Source organism: Physeter macrocephalus, chromosome 9 (assembly GCF_002837175.3).
Source record: "Physeter macrocephalus isolate SW-GA chromosome 9, ASM283717v5, whole genome shotgun sequence".
In the NCBI taxonomy this organism is placed as follows: Eukaryota; Metazoa; Chordata; class Mammalia; order Artiodactyla; family Physeteridae; genus Physeter; species Physeter macrocephalus.
Window position 1 is genome coordinate 12,218,776 of NC_041222.1, and position 10,126 is coordinate 12,228,901.

At 42.8% G+C, this 10,126-nt stretch overlaps 1 long non-coding RNA gene across 1 annotated transcript; it reads right to left on the reverse strand.

Moving 5' to 3' along the window:
- Positions 1 to 7,624: 7,624 nt before the first annotated feature.
- LOC114486844 (uncharacterized) lies at positions 7,625 to 9,792 on the reverse strand. The gene is made up of 3 exons (XR_003681137.1): positions 9,620 to 9,792; positions 8,232 to 8,638; positions 7,625 to 8,130 (listed from the first exon to the last, which is right to left on the reverse strand). It is a non-coding gene; the product is annotated as an uncharacterized lncRNA (long non-coding RNA).
- Between the last annotated feature and the right edge of the window lie 334 nt (positions 9,793 to 10,126).

Here is a 10,126-nt window from a genome sequence, read left to right on the forward strand (position 1 = left end):
TGGACACTAAGGAAAATTCCTCTAGGTTTTCAAGTTTATTGCCACAGAGTTATACCTAATATTCTCACGTATACATCTCATCTCTTCTAATTATGTTGTGAGGTATGTTGCCTTTCTCATTCTCAATCATATTTTTACTGAATATCTGAATCAATCTTGCCAGGGATTTTTATACTTTACTGCTCTTTTCAAAGAGCCAGTTTTGGGTTTTATTTGTTCAACTTTGTTTTTTCTAATCCATCAATTTCAACTTTTATATGAAGGGAAGAGTCTCTCATGGTAGTTAATATCATGAACTCAAATCCTGACTCTCCAGGACTGAATCACAGCTTTGTCAGAGTCTAGATATGTGATCTTGAGCAAGCTTCCTATTCCCCGTGCTTGTTGTCTCATCTGTAAAATAGGATTATGAAAGTACTTACCTCATTTGGTTTTTGTAAGGATTAACACATGTAAAGCAGTGCCTAGCAATTGTATATGTTCAATGGTATTACTGTTTCTCTTTGTTTTGTTCTCTTGTTTATCTTGGAAGATGGATCAGAGATGCCCTTTGGCACCACCTCTGCCACCAGCCATCCAGACTGGTACCAGGGTAGGGATAGGGGAGGCAGTGAGAAGTGGCAAGTGTCTGGATGTCCGTTTGCAGTTTCGGAGGGCCAACTGTGCTATGTCATTTTATGCATTTTAAGGGACTTGAGCAAATGCAGAGGATCCTGGAATGGAACCAATTCCCCCTGCAGATACTGAGGGAAAACTATTTTGGTTTTTTGTTTTTTAAAATTTATTTTATTGACGTATAGTTGATTTACAATATTGTGTTAATTTCTACTGTATAGCAAAGTGATTCAGTTATATATATACATTCTTTTTCATATTCTTTTCCATTATGGTTTATCACAGGATACTGAATATAGTTCCCTGTGCTATACAGTAGGATCTTGTTGTTTATCCATTCTATGTATGATAGTTTGCATCTGATAATCCCAAACTTCCACTCCAGTCCTCCTCCACCTCCCCTCCCCCTTGGTGACCACAAGTCTCTTCTCTATGTCTGTGAGTTTGTTTCTGTTTTGTAGATAAGTTCATTTGTGTCATATTTTAGGGTCCGCATATAAGTGACATCATATGATATTTGCCTTTCTCTGTCTGACTTACTTCACTTAGTATGATAATCTCTAGGTCCATCCATATTGCTACAAATGACATTATTTCATTCTTTTCTATGGCTGAGTAGTATTCCATTGTATTGATATATATGTACTACATCTTCTTTATCCATTCATCTGTTGATGGACATTTAGGTTGCTTCCATGTCTTGGTTTATCACAGGATACTGAATATAGTTCCCTGTGCTATACAGTAGGATCTTGTTGTTTATCCATTCTATGTATGATAGTTTGCATCTGATAATCCCAAACTTCCACTCCAGTCCTCCTCCACCTCCCCTCCCCCTTGGTGACCACAAGTCTCTTCTCTATGTCTGTGAGTTTGTTTCTGTTTTGTAGATAAGTTCATTTGTGTCATATTTTAGGGTCCGCATATAAGTGATATCATATGATATTTGCCTTTCTCTGTCTGACTTACTTCACTTAGTATGATAATCTCTAGGTCCATCCATATTGCTACAAATGACATTATTTCATTCTTTTCTATGGCTGAGTAGTATTCCATTGTATTGATATATATGTACTACATCTTCTTTATCCATTCATCTGTTGATGGACATTTAGGTTGCTTCCATGTCTTGGCTATTGTAAATAGTGCTGCTATGAACATTAGGGTGTGTGTATCTTTTCAAATTATAGTTTTGTCTGGATATATGCCCAAGAGTGGGATTGCAAGATCATATGGCAACTCTATTTTTAGTTTTGGAGGGAACCTCCATACTGTTTTCCATAGTGGCTGCACCAATTTACATTCCCACCAACAGTGTAGGAGTGTACCCTTTTCTCCACACCCTCTTCAGCATTTGTTATTTGTGGACTTTTTAATGATGGCCATTCTGACCAGTGTGAAGTGGTACCTCATTGTAGTTTTGATTTTCATTTCTCTAATTAGTGATGTTGAGCATCTTTTCATGTGCCTGTTGGCCATCTGTATGTCTTCTTTGGAGAAATTTAGGTCCCCTGCCCATTTTTTGATTGGGTTGTTTGTTTGTTATTGAGTTGAACATTAGGGTGTGTGTATCTTTTCAAATTATAGTTTTCTCTGGATATATGCCCAAGAGTGGGATTGCAAGATCATATGGCAACTCTATTTTTAGTTTTGGAGGGAACCTCCATACTGTTTTCCATAGTGGCTGCACCAATTTACATTCCCACCAACAGTGTAGGAGTGTACCCTTTTCTCCACACCCTCTTCAGCATTTGTTATTTGTGGACTTTTTAATGATGGCCATTCTGACCAGTGTGAAGTGGTACCTCATTGTAGTTTTGATTTTCATTTCTCTAATTAGTGATGTTGAGCATCTTTTCATGTGCCTGTTGGCCATCTGTATGTCTTCTTTGGAGAAATTTAGGTCCCCTGCCCATTTTTTGATTGGGTTGTTTGTTTGTTATTGAGTTGTATGAGCTGTTTGTATATTTTGGAAATTAAGCTCTTGTCAATCACATCGTTTGCAAATATTTTCTAGCTGTTCATAAGTTTTTTGTTTTGTTTATTGTTTCCTTTGCTGCACAAAAGCTTATAAGTTTGATTAGGCCCCATTTGTTTATTTTTGCTTTTATTTCTACTGCCTTGGGAGACTGACCTAAGAAAACATTGGTACAATTTAGGTCAGAGAATGTTTTGCCTATGTTCTAAAAGTTTTATGGTGTTGTGTCTTACAGTTAAGTCTTTAAGCCATCTTGAGTTTATTTTTGTGTATGGTGTGAGGGAGTGTTCTAACTTCATTGATTTACATGCAGCTGTCCAGCTTTCCCAACACCACTTGCTGAGGAGACTCTCTTTTCTCCATTGTATACTCTTGCCTCCTTTGTTGAAGATTAATTGACCATAGGTGTGTGGGTTTATTTCTGGGCTCCCTATTCTGTTCCATTGATCCATGTCTGGTTTTGTGCCAATACCATGCTGTTTTGATTACTGTAGCTTTGTAGTATTGTCTGAAGTCTGGGAGGGCTCTGCCTCTAGCTTTGTTCTTTTTCCAAATTGCTTTGCAATTTTTGGTCTTTTATGGTTCCATACAAATTTTAAGATTCTTTATTCTAGTTCTGTGAAAAATGAGGGACAATTATTTTGAAAGAGAGCCAACAGGATTTCATGATGGATGGGACACATAGTGTGAGGGAAAAAGGAGAAAGAATGACATTCTAATAAGAAAGTTAGATTTTTCAATCCAAGTGACAGGAAAAGTTGAGTTGACATTAGTTGAAAACCACAGGAGTTACAGTCTTAGGAGAGAAGATCAGTTCAGATTTAGATAAGTTTGAGATGCCTATTGGACATCCAAGTGCCAATGGTGATCCACTATCTTTGCAATCCTGGTCAAGAAACAGACATGTCCTCTACCCTAGAGAGGGACATTATCTGTCTTCCCAGGCTGTTTGCCACACAAACGTCACAAGATATATAGAAATGTTATTGAGGATTACCTTCCCAACGATATCCACCCCTGGTTTCTATATTGTCTGGCTTCTGGCAAGTTTTCCTATGAATATACCATTGAGTCAGCCATTATGATTAATTAAGCCAACAGGAGCTCACACCAGATCCATTTAATTTGTATTCTATGCAGAATTAGACCTGCTGGTCACCCTGAAATATTGACCTCAGCTATGTCCCCCAAGGTTCCAGCTGAACAAAGTTCAACTATCAGTGTCTACCTTAGAAAGCCAAGTGGCTTTCTCCTTAAGGTTCTGTATTACCCAAAACATTAATCCAAGTGGGGCAGGATGTATTAGCAATTGCACAGATAGTGTCCTTGGAAAGTTTACAGTTTGGGTATGGGGGAGGGCCTCTGAAGTAGGATCTATTAATACATCAGTCGGAAAGCACAGGTTGACAGTAGTTACCAGTCAACTGGTAAGCCTTCAAGTTCCCAATTATGTCCTTTCAGAGGGTCTGCATAAGGACAGTCAGTCTAGTTTGTTCCCCGGCACCAGCTGGATTGTATCTATCCACCTCAGAGTGGTCAGAACCATCTGGCTGAGGATGGCAGAGTCAACCCGTTGAATTTTTTGCAACAGTTTGGGAGAGATATATCATGGGTTTTCCTCCTGTAGGAAGGCTCCGGGCAGTTTCACCTCCCAGGTGCTGCTTTTGTTACTGAATAAATCAGGTGGATTGGGTCCCACTGCTCGCCACTTACAAAATCAATTACATACTTACAAATGGTAGAAGTAAAAGGTGCCTTTAATCAGAATGCCAGTAAACTGGGGAGATGGTGGACTCAGCGTCCCCCCAAAATCACCTCCGAAGATTCTGCTCGGCCATGAAACTTTTTTTTTTTAACATCTTTATTGGAGTATAATTGCTTTACAATGGTGTGTTAGTTTCTGCTTTATAACAGAGTGAATCAGCTATACATATACATATATCCCCATATCTCCTCCCTCTTGTGTCTCCCTCCCACACTCCCTATCCCACCCCTGTAGGTGGTCACAAAGCACTGAGCTGATCTCCCTGTGCTATGCGGCTGCTTCCCACTAGCTATCTATTTTACATTTGATAGTGTATATATGTCCATGCCACTCTCTCCCTTTGCTCCCTTTGTCCCAGCTTACCCTTCCCCCTCCCCATGTTCTCAAGTCCATTCTCTATGTCTGCATCTTTATTCCTGTCCTGCCCCTAGGTGCTTCAGAACCTTTTTTTGTTAAGATTCCATATATAAGTGTTAGCATACGGTATTTGTTTTTCTCTTTCTGACTTACTTCACTCTGTATGACAGACTCTAGGTCCATCCACCTCACTACAAATAACTCAGTTTCATATAGCAGGTTATTATTAGTTATTTATTTTATACATAGTAGTGTGTATATGTCAGTCCCAATCTCTCAATTTATCCCTCCCCTCCTTATCCCCTGGTAACCATAGGTTTGTTTTCTACATCTGTGACTCTACTTCTGTTTTGTAAATAAGTTCATTTGTACTCTTTTATTTTTTTAAGATTCCACATATAAGCGATATCATATGATATTTGTCTTTCTGTGTCTGACTTACTTCACTCAGTATGACAATCTCTAGGCCCATCCATGTTGATGTAAATGGCATTGTTTTGTTCTTTGCTATGGCCAAGTAATATTCCATTGTATATATGTGCCATATCTTCTTTATCCATTCATCTGTCAATGGACACTTAGGTTGCTTCCATGTCCTGGCTATTGTAAATAGAGCTGCAACGAACATTGGGGTACATGTCTCTTTTTGAATTATGGTTTTCTCAGGGTATATCCCGAGGAGTGGGATTGCTGGGTCATATGGTAGTTCTATTTTTAGTTTTTTAAGGAACCTCCATACTGTTCTCCATAGTGGCTGTATCAATTTACATTGATACAGTGCAAGAGGGCTCCAACACTGCAAGAGGGTTCCTTTTTCTCCACACCCTCTCCAGCATTTATTGTTTGTAGATTTTTTGATAATGAGAAATATCCTAAATCTATTATTTTTATTTATTTATTTTACTTTAGGCTGCGTTGGGTCTGGGGCTTCGTTGCTGCCCGTGGGCTTTCTTTAGTTGCAGCGCGCAGGCTTCTCATTGCAGTGTCTTCTCTTCTTGCAGAGCACGGGCTCTAGCTGCCCAGGCTTCAATAGTTGTGGCCCGTGGGCTCATGGGCTCTAGAGTGCAGGCTCAGTAGTTGTGGCACACGGGCTTAGTTGCTCCACGGCATGTGGGATCTTTCCGGACCAGGGCTCGAACCCATGTCCCCTTCTATTATTTTTATTTATTTATTTTACTTTAGGCTGCGTTGGGTCTGGGGCTTCGTTGCTGCCCGTGGGCTTTCTTTAGTTGCAGCGCGCGGGCTTCTCATTGCGGTGTCTTCTCTTCTCGCAGAGCACGGGCTCTAGCTGCCCAGGCTTCAGTAGTTGTGGCCCGTGGGCTCATGGGCTCTAGAGTGCAGGCTCAGTAGTTGTGGCATACGGGCTTAGTTGCTCCACGGCATGTGGGATCTTTCCGGACCAGGGCTCGAACCCATGTCCCCTGCATTGGCAGGCACATTCTTGACCACTGCGCTACCAAGGAAGCCCTGGGCCATGAAACTTTTTAAAGAGAAACAGAGAAGTGATCTCAGTGAATCACTGAGATGGGGGTCAGAATCATCGCCATCCCCCCACTGTGTGCAGGCTTGTCAATTCCTCGTGCTCTTTCTCTAGATGCTACCTTGTTCACACAGTTTGATCACACAGTTTATTCAGTAGATTACTGAAGAGGAAGCTAGGGAAGAAATCTAGTCATCTGTTAATTACTTATTCTTCATTTCTACTTCTTTGATCTATGGGAACAACCAATAAATTAGGCAAGGTATTGTGTGATTAAAAGATTTGAAAGGTGTGCTTGGGTCAGATATGAGTAGATCATGGGGGTGTCTGGTTTAAAAGTTAGTTACAGTATAGCTTTGCTAAAGTGACAAGGAAAGGGGCTTCCTACTGAGGGCGGTTTCCTGAAAGGAGCTGCTTACAGATCCCCACTTGTCAGAACATGATTCCACTTCTATGGGATTAGGGGCGAAGGTCTATCTTCTGTAACTTCTTCATGCTGATATAGGGTACCGTATTCTCAGAGTGGAAGATGTCAACATGGACCTGTAGCATCTCTTTGCTGACAATTTTTGTTGCCCGTTTACATATACAGGCAGAACAAGCTACAACTATTTTGATGCCAACAAAGATATATGTTATTATGAGCAATAATGTTAGTCTCATTCTCTTGAGGCCAGTTCTTGGAATTGTGCTAGCCATAGATTCAGTACTGCTCAAGTTGGAGCAGCTTATGTCATGGCTATAGTCTGGTCATCATGCAGTTAGCATTTTTCCTCTGGTGGCAGTTATAGTATCTATAAAACAACTCAGGAGTGTGCATCAGACACTGAGTCTGAGACTCTGTTGTCCTAATCATTAACTGCCCGGTTTTGTACTGGGGGGGTCAGGTTCTGCTTGGTTCCACTTTGTTGCTCTTCCTTCACCTCCACAAAATCTTGTGTCACGTTCCAGTAGCTATAACTTTACCTTTTATCCAGTCATCTCCTACTGACATCGAGATCTTTCATCCAGAAGACGCAGGTGAGAGACAAGGGCATTTTATAAAACTTAAAAATTAAAGTTGGGCTCCCCTGGCCTCCCTTTCAGTGTAGTCAGAATAAGGTGATCAGTAACGTGCAGTGTCAGTGGCGAGGCAGCCCAGCGGCTGCAGAGGGAGTCAAAGGGCTGAGAGCTGAGCTGCTAGCAGAGGAAGGGGAAACACCCCTCATGATGTGGCCTCCCCAGCCACGGCAAGAGCAGGTCCACTTTGGGCATCAAAACCAGGTTTAGATCAGCAGCTTGACTCTGGTTGGTCTCAGAACCAGCCATCCCATTCTCACCAAAACCTTAACCGTGGAGAGTCTCCAATTTTACCTCACTTGCAAGTTGATGAGTTAGTCTGCAGATCACTGTTTAATGGATACCAGGCCAGAAGACATAAGAACCCTGGGTCAAAGACAAAAGACATTACACAGCAGGCAGCATGAGCCCCATGTTTACATGGGTTCCCTTTGCCCCCCAAGTCCCATAGGAGCAATGTGGAACAGGCTTAGGTACATGCTACACAGAGTGGCTTTGTCACAGCTAAGGAAGCCTAGTGTCAGGAAATCCCACTTACTTAAAGGGGCAGCTAACAAAATGTCCAATTTCAACCACCTAGCAAAATGTATTCGGGGAGAAACTCGCTTAGTTTTCAGTGACTTAAAAACGAATTCTGGCAAAAGATGAGTAGTCTCTGCAATACAGGGACCGCTGTTTACCAGTTCTTACTGTGCTCACGTCCCACCTCTGTGTATTCTCAAACACCAACCCTCAAGCTGGTCTGGCTAAAATCTAGACCCCTACTTGCTCTCCAATAGCTTCGTCATGTGGTTCTGACGGGACTTTCTTCTCATGCAGAGAATTCCATTTTCTGATGGCTTGGACCTCTGACTTGCTCAATGCTGTGGGTGAAGCCTGTGGAAGCAAGTGTCCATAACAAGTAGAGATAATATTCCTTCCCTTTTCCTAGATGTTCTCCTTCCCCAGCTTCCAATGGGAAGAACCCAGGGACCTACCTTGTCCAGGCGTGATTTTTCCCCATCCCTTCCTTATGAAGCTTTCCTTTTAGTAGTCTTCATGGTCCTAGTCCCTATTGGTATTAATTTCCTTAGGATCCAGGTTTGAAGCCTCCGGGGTCTGAGATCTGACAGTGAGAGCAGAAGAAAGGAGGACCCAGTATTTTGGTTGGCAGAATCGGATTTGATGGCATGAAAGGGAATCTCCTTGATGTTTTCATGAAGGTCTAGACTCAGGCCTGTGTTTCACTCATTTTGCTTGAGAGGCTCTCAGAGGATTGAGGTTGTAGCAGGAAACAAGAGTTTGAAACCAACTGGGAGGGTTAAGGAGAAAAGTAGATCGTCTCTAGTACAAATTCCACAATATAACTTAAGGTCCAGATGCATCCAGTTCAAGAGGATTTTTCCTGAGCAGAGGGAAACTTGTATAAGTTGTTGAATGACTGAAGTTCAATTTACAGCCAGGGAAGAACAGACCCACTACTAAGTGGCTTCAAGTCCCCTACCCCAGACTCTAAGCTCTGTTTGTCAATACATGAAAACTCCGCCCCAGAAGTGAACAGGTGGGTGTTTAAGGCATAGCATTGCTGTGGAAACAAATCCCTCATTCAGCCTCTCAGTACAGGTGCACTGGGTTTAAGTGGTATCACGTTAGGTTTGAAGCATAATCATTTTCTGTAATTATCTCCGAAGCTCCAGATTTGGCCTCCTGCCAAAAATAGTCTTTCTAATTCAAGAGAGACCTTGTCACCTCCAGTTTGGGACTTCCCCTTTTGGGTTACTACTCAGTGATTCCAGGATTCCTCCCTTATTTTTCTTTTTCCACTGCCTGGCTAAATTCCTAGAGGGCTGCGGCATTGTTCTGGCTTTGGGGAGGAGACACCTGGGCGCCTATCACCAATACCCACTTATGCTGGTGTGTCCAGAGATGCCCCCACTGCTGGCCGTGGACCATCTGCACCCGTCCTTTTCACCCTCCTTGCCGAGGCGTTTTCAGCCCTCACCTCCTCTCCCCCTTCCCTGGTCTCTATTCAGCTTCCCTTCCTAACAGTGGGACCATCGAGGTATGCCGATTCTCTTTATGGGAGCGCTGCCATTCCAGAGCAATGAGGAAGCCTCTCGTGCTCTCCTACAACACTGAGACACGGCAGGGGAGCGGAGGCCGCATCAGGCCTTCTCCCAGCCTTCATGAGCCCGGCCACCCATCCGGCTCTGCTGCAGTTGCCCTACCTAGTGAGGCTCTTTCCTAGGCTAGGACCATAAACAGAAGCTACATACAAGTTCTCTGGTCCCCCTAAAAGCTGGTCTGGGGCTTCTGTTATGGCCCCACTCCTCAGCAAGGAGCAGTAGAGGAACGAAGTAGCTCAGGGTCACTCAGGAACACTCACCAACAGAATTCTCTTAACATTTTCTTCCAAGAATCAGTCGACTCACTTCTTCCTTCCGTGGTTGGAAATATCTTTCTTCCACGTCCTTTGTCATTAGTAAAGCAGTGCCTCCCAGACAGGGGCACCTGTGAATATAGAATCCAAGACAAGTGGCCATGCTTTGGGCTCCATTTATGACATCCAGAATCGGAGGCCCTACAGGAAAAAGAAGCCTCTCACGTACTGTCGTGTTGTGGTGTTAAGTAGACAGAGGAAGGAAGAGGTCACAAATAGGGGGTGAAAAGCCACCTTCGTTGATGCAGCTGACCGACTACCTAGAGGAAGCAAGCTGCTGCTGGGGTTCCGTGGTGACCGCTGAGAGCTATTGCATATGAACCCTGACAGAGCTTCATGCTTTTCTAAGAAAAGCCAGGAACCTGGAGATATACATGAAATGTCCTGATTTTAAGTAATGCCAAGATCATGTGGCCCAAATAAGACTGTTTTGTAGGCCTGTGGGCTGTAGGT